General features: G+C 36.1%; 1 pseudogene; it reads left to right on the top strand.

Annotated features, from left to right (window-relative positions):
* Window positions 1–5,003: 5,003 nt before the first annotated feature.
* On the top strand, window positions 5,004–6,593 carry LOC132741142 (uncharacterized; annotated as a pseudogene).
* The last annotated feature ends 603 nt before the right edge of the window (window positions 6,594–7,196 follow it).

The raw sequence follows: 7,196 nt of genomic DNA, 5'->3' as shown, positions 1-7,196 counted from the left end.
TTTTTTTTTTTTTTTTTTTTTTTTTTTTTTTTTTTTTTTTTTTTTTTTTTTTTTTTTTTTTTTTTTTTTTTTTTTTTTTTTTTTTTTTTTTTTTTTTTTTTTTTTTTTTTTTTTTTTTTTTTTTTTTTTTTTTTTTTTTTTTTTTTTTTTTTTTTTTTTTTTTTTTTTTTTTTTTTTTTTTTTTTTTCCCCCCAAGGGACCATAAAGAGGGACCGACAGAAAAAGAAAAAGCGGCCATCGCAAATCTCTCCCACACTGCGTATGGCCCCTTTGTCACCGCCAAGGGCACCATATGCCCAAGTAGGTCATCTACCGTGGCAACGCAACAGCCTACGCCTTCTACACCTCATCCTAGGGCACCTACACTACCGCCTAGGGATTCTTAACCACTATTGCTGACATGGAGCAATAGTGGTGGAATCACAATTTTTAATTTGCATGTGAACAAGGTGCAACCTATTCTAAGTGTTAAAGCTATGCTAGGGGAGTTTTTTCTTTAAAGGAGAAAAAATAATTATGCAGAGGCAATATATAGATATGGCTACATTGTTGCCTAGTTATAACAATAGCGTCATTCCAAAAGACGAAAAGGGGGCAAAACTTGTTGTAAATGGGAGCTTGTCAATTAGTAATTGCCTTATCGAATACCAAGAAAATCAATACCATAGAAGAACGGTCTGATGCATTTTTTATGCTCCCCGAAAAATTTCGGGGGAGCATATAGTCGGCGCCTTGTCCGTCTGTCCGTCCGTCTGTCCGTCCGTTGTCTTGTCCGGAGCATAACTTGAAAACCCTTGCCCGGTTTTTGAATTATCTCCCCTTATAGAATAATCTTGTCCGGGGCATAACTCTAAAACTATAAGAGATATCAACATGAAACTTTGTAGGTGAATAGATCTCAATGGGTAGATGTGCAGTGCATAAGAACAATAACTCTTTTCATCCTAATTTTGGAGTTATTGCCCTTTGTTAATTTTTAATACTTTGAACTTTGTCCGGAACATAACTTGAAAACCCTTGGAGATAATTTGTTGAAACTTCATACAGTGGTAGAGGGCATTGAGGGGGGGGGGGGTGCAGTGTCAAAGAACCATAACTCTATTTTGCCTGGTTTTTGAATTATCTCCCCTTATAGAAAAATCTTGTCCGGGGCATAACTCTAAAACTATAAGAGATATCAACATGAAACTTTGTAGGTGAATAGATCTCAATGCGTAGATGTGCAGTGCATAAGAACAATAACTCTTTTTGTCCTAATTTTGGAGTTATTGCCCTTTGTTTATTTTAATACTTTGAACTTGAACTTTGTCCGGAACATAACTTGAAAACCCTTGGAGATAATTTGTTGAAACTTCATACAGTGGTAGAGGGCATCAAGGGGGAGTGCAGTGTCAAAGAACCATAACTCTATTTTGCCTGGTTTTTGAATTATCTCCCCTTATAGAGAAAAATCTTGTCCGGGGCATAACTCTAAAACTATAAGAGATATCAACATGAAACATTGTAGGTAGATAGATCTCATTGAGTAGAGGTGCAGTGCAAAAGAACCATAACTCTGTTAAGCCTTATTTTTGAATAATCTCCCCTTTTAGAAAAATCTTATCCAGGACATAGCTGTAAAACTATAAGAGATATCAACATGAAACTTTGTAGGTAGATAAATCTCAATGGGTAGATGTGCAGTGCACAAGTATAATAACTCTACCTTGCCTCATTCTGGAGTTATTGCCCTTTGTTTATTTTTACTTTTTGAATTGTCCAGGACATAACTCGGAAATCATAAGAGATATCATCAAGAAACTTTGTAGGTTGATAGATCACATTGATTAGAAGTGCAGTGCAAAGAACTGTAACTCTGCCTTGCCTAATTTTAGAATTATTGCACTTTGAACTTTTTCCACGGACATAACTCTGAAACTACAAGAGGTGTACTTTCCTGTGTCCAAAACCTATTCGGGGAGCATCACCCGGCTCAAACCGGGCTCTTGTTTTGTATTTGCAAGCATATATCTAAGCGCTTACCCCAAAGAAACTCAGAATGTGTCAATTATTAGGATAGCAAATAAGAGTCATTTTGGTTCAGAGGGCAGTGTTACGACTCTCAATTTCGTTTAAGGCTAGGATCAATTCAACCATATCAATTGGGGTTATAGATGAAGAGAGCCTTGCAACCTTCTGAGAAAAAGGATATTTATGATCAGAATTACAATAAAACTACTGATGTTTTAAACAACATCCACAAATCAGATGAAATTATTTCAGTCAAAACTTGGCTTAACCACAGTGGAGTCCCTTTAAAATGCAATTGTAAGGCAGTAAAAAATCACATTCATTAGCAGACATTTAAGAAGACAGTTCATCGCATTACAAAATAGCAACAAATGCTTATGACATGTAACATCATTGTATAATATAACAAATTGTCTTTCATGCAACATTAAATTTATTTTTAGCTGATGTTTGTATCAATTGTTTGAAAGAGAAGAAGACAACTGTTTTATACAAATGTGGCCACTTATGAGAAAGCATTTCATGTTGTGAAAAACTGGCAGACAAAATATTTTTAGTTGCATATATGATGCTTTGTAAATTGACATTAAATGATTAATTTATATTCAATATTTAATTTCATCAAAATTTTGGGCCAAAATCAACCCAGAACGTACCTAGCCCTTTATCTAGTTGAAGTTTACATAGTAAACGCCGTTTATGCAATATCTAAATTAATTCTACTTTCGATTTGATGTTTACACCGTCGGTACTTGACCTATATCCGGTTTCTAATACCACGTGACTATATTTAGCTCCCTTATCAACAAAGAAGGACCCGCATCAGCAGCTAACACGTATGCAGCCTCTCGATTTCCACAGCGCTCTTTGTTCACACGCACATTAATTTAGAAAAATAATTTTACAAATAACTTGTTTAATCGATATATTTTACTATAAAAAAACAACGGAAATATAAACATTTACAGCCTAAATTCCGTATAGTGCTGTTCTTGTTCAGGATTTATTACTATTTTACTTACGTTTATTAAACTTTTGGAACGTGATTCTCAATTAAAATCGGACAAAGAAAAAAAAAGGCGTCGAATACCAGAACATCCCGGAGAAGATATTTTGTTATGTCATCGCCAGACAACTGGGGCGTAAAATAATTCAGAGAACATTTAATTAGTATAGGAATTAATGTTCCGGCATCCATGAACAAAGGTACTTTGAAAGCACTTTACAAAGAAAATGCTCATAAAGAAAAACAAATGAATCTCCGGGACCTAGCATCGACACAGAAAGAGAACGATCTCGATCACCATTACCTCGGCAAGCAAGCGACATAGACATGAGTTTATGCATTTCGACTCTGAACAACACAATGTCGGCCTTTACTGAAACAGTGAAGGCTTTATCAGAAGCCAGAGGATCGGGGCTGTCAGAACCACAAAAGGAGTCAAAGGAGGCAAACAATGGTACTTTGATGGATATCTACAAAGGTAAATCTTCCGAAACATATTTACAACATCAGAATCTGGATGAAATTAAAAAATTAGCATATCATTCCCCTTATGGAATACCAGCAAGCCAAGTCGGCAACTTAGATATTGATGCAGAATCTTTGAAAAAACAAACAGAGACCGGAAGAGACGTAAATTTGGCTTCTTTATTGATTCCAGGCTTCGACCTTGACAATAACACCTACAAAATTGACTCCAGGAAAAAGAAACAGTTTAGGACTGCCTTCGGGAAATACAACAGAATCATTTGTCAAAGATGGCCTCACAGGAAAAATGAGCTCGACGAGTATGAAATTGATATTGGCCGAATTCATGCCTTTTATGGGGAAAAATTCAACGATTACCACCTGGCTTTTTAAAGTAACGCCGCAGAAGCAGTCAGGCACGGCATACCAATCAACTGGGCTATCCGTGACACAGAAAACTTTCAACTGATACTTGGAGGCACCCGGGCTAAACAATGTTTTCACTGCCAGTCCGTACTTCATGGTTCGGATTTTTGTGCTCGAACATATTCAACAACAAGGTCATCGCAACTCCCCTTTAAAGGAAACAATGAAGACAAATTTGGCAGACGTATTGTAACCCACAGAGGAACTGAGATATGTAACAACCTTAACAACGAAAAGGGCTGCTCTAGACAAGGCTGCGCCAGACTACACATTTGCTCACTTTGCAAAACTGACAGCCATTCAAAAACGTCTTGCCAGAAATTCGATAACAGAAAATACTTACATACTTCACAGAAAACAGACTGACTACTTTTTCAAGCATCTACACCAATTAACATTAAAAGCTTAAAGGAAGAACTAAAGGGTCATCCAAACCAAAACTTTGTCAAATATTTATGTGATGGTTTAGAAGAAGGATTTGACGCTATGCTTACACCTTATCCGCGCGACAATAAGATCTGCAAAAATTAACAGTCTGCCTTGAAGCAGCCAAAAGAAGTGGATAAACTTTTAAATTCAGAATTAGATAACAATTTTTCACAAGGCCCTTTTGAAACTCCCCCCTTCGAACATTACAGGGTATCAACGATTGGGATAGACGAAAGAAAATATTCCGGCAAGAAAAGATTATAAGTAGATTCATCATCACCCCATAATGATAAAAGTCACTTGAGTATAAATGATTTAATAGATAAAGATCAGTGCAGTCTTTCATATGTGAAAATTGATGATGCAGTCTCATCTATTCAAAAAAATAGGACAGGGTGCAATCTTGTGTAAGACTGACATAACAAATGCGTTCAAACTCTTACCTATTAAACCAGAACAGATGCCATATTTCATGATAAAATGGAGAGGAAAATATTATGTATACACGCGTTTCGTGTTTGGAAGTCGTTCCTCGCCAAAAAATTTGGATAACCTATTAATCGCTATTTGTTGGATTGCGAGAAATAACTACAAAATAAGTGTATTTTTTCATTTGTTAGATGATTTTCTTACTGTGCAAGATGCCCATTCTAATGGCGATAGAACCATGGCACTTCTTACCCATATATTCAACAAGCTTAAGGTTCCCATTTCACCATCGAAAACCGTTGGACCTACAACATGTCTGGAGTATTTGGGCGTTATTCTTGATTCTTCAAAAATGGAAGCAAGACTGCCAAAGGATAAAATTGACAGAATCATTGAGTTTATTAGTACACTACTCAACAAAAAGTCATGTACAAAAAGAAATCTTCTGCAGCTCTTGGGTCATTTTCAATTTGCATCAAGAGTTATAAGGCCTGGTCGAAGTTTTGTGTCGTATTTATTTAACCTTTCCAGAACAGTTAAAGAATTGCATCATTTTGTTCATTTAAACAAGAATTGTAAAGATAATCTTTTAATGTGGTTACAATTCCTCAAAAACTGGAATGGTGTCTCCATGTTCTATGAAGACAGGGTGACTTCTACAGAAGACATGCAACTATCCTCGGTTTCTCAGCATTTTTGAGAACAAATGGTTTTGTAGCTCATGGCCTACAGAAATTCCAAAAGACGCTTCCATGGCTTTTCGAGCACTTTATCCTATCGTAGCCGCTGCCGTGACATGGGGCCATTCTTGGAAATGTAAAAAACTATTGTTCCTTTGTGACAATGAAAGGACCGTTAATATTTTAAATAAAGGGCGCTCAAAATGCTTGTATATGATGAAATTAATGACTTGACAAGGATAGCCGCTTTTAATAACTTCACTTTCAAGTCACAACATATTGACTCTCTTTTTCGATTTCAGATGGATCGCTTTCGGGCAGCAGCACCGCTAGCAAATCAGGAGCCAGAAATATGCTAAGCAATTACAGACGTTATGTGGAGTTAAACCTAAACACCTTAGTGAAGGAAATGTGGGACTCTGCACTGAGCAAAAACACATGCAAAGTGTACACTACAGGCATGGACAGTTACAAAACATTTCTTTCAAAACAGTCGGTGACATATACGTATGACAGCTTACCACCAGTGACAAACGATTTATTAATATCTTTTATAGCATATTGTCACCATTCCCAAAACCTAAAGTATAAAACCATTAAGTTGTATTTGAATGGCATACGTTTCTTTCATATAAAAAAATGGCAAAGATTCACCCTTAGAATCAAAATTAACAAGCACTAAAGTATACACCATTTTAAATTCTGTCAAGAGATTGCAAAGCAATGATAAGCGCCAAAGATTACCTATTGATATTGCCTTGTTAGAAAGGATCATAAAATGTCTTAGAAGTGGATGTTTCGGTACTTATGATGATGTATTAATGACATGTTGTTGTATAGTTGCTTTTTCGGGGGTTTTACGTTGTGGCGAATTCACCATTAATGAAAAAGTTGTTGATAATCACAATACTCTACAGCTAGATGACATTAAACTCAGGGGAGATCATTTATTATTACATCTAAATCATTCAAAAACTGACCCTTTTAGACAGGGTATTGAAATTACAATTTATGCTACAAATAGTTTTGTATGTCCAATTAATGCCGTAAAAAATTATTTACAACAGAGGAAGTCATCTAGCTCTAACGCTTTTTTTGTGAATGAAGAAGGTCTGACTTTGACAAGAACAAAATTCATAAAAGTTTTAAAACAAGATATGTTTGTAAAAGATGTATGCCCCCTATCAGCAGCCAATTATTCATGTGATAAGGTAATTATGCATGACTTCTGACCCAGTGATCAAACAATTAATAAGGGTTATCAAGTATCTACTGGTCATGACCTTGACCTTTGACCCCTTGACCCAAAACTCAATAGGGGTCATCTGCTGGTCAAGACCAATCATCATACAAAGTTTGAAGTTCCTAGGCCTAAGCGTTTTTAGTTAATTGATCAGAAACCATTTTTTACTTACAAGGTCAATGTGACCTTGACCTTTGACCCCTTGACCCCAAAATCAATAGGGGTCATTTGCTGTCATGACTAATCACCATGCCAAGTTTGAAGTTCCTAGGCCTAAGGGTTCTTTTATTATTGATCCAAAAACCGTTTTAACATACAAGGTCAATGTGACCTTGACCATTGACCCCAAAATCAATAGGGGTCATCTGCTGATCATCACCAATCACTATGCCAAGTTTGAAGTTCCTAGGCCGAAGCGTTCTTTAGTTATTGATCAGAAACCGTTTTTTTACTTACAAGGTCAATGTGACCTTGACCTTTGACCCCTTGATCCCAAAATCGAAAGGGG

This window comes from Ruditapes philippinarum, unplaced genomic scaffold (assembly GCF_026571515.1).
Source record: "Ruditapes philippinarum isolate M1 unplaced genomic scaffold, ASM2657151v2 ctg9106_1_1_1_1, whole genome shotgun sequence".
In the NCBI taxonomy this organism is placed as follows: domain Eukaryota; kingdom Metazoa; phylum Mollusca; class Bivalvia; order Venerida; family Veneridae; genus Ruditapes; species Ruditapes philippinarum.
Note: the sequence above shows the minus strand (reverse complement) of the source record. Positions and strands in the feature narration are given on the sequence as shown.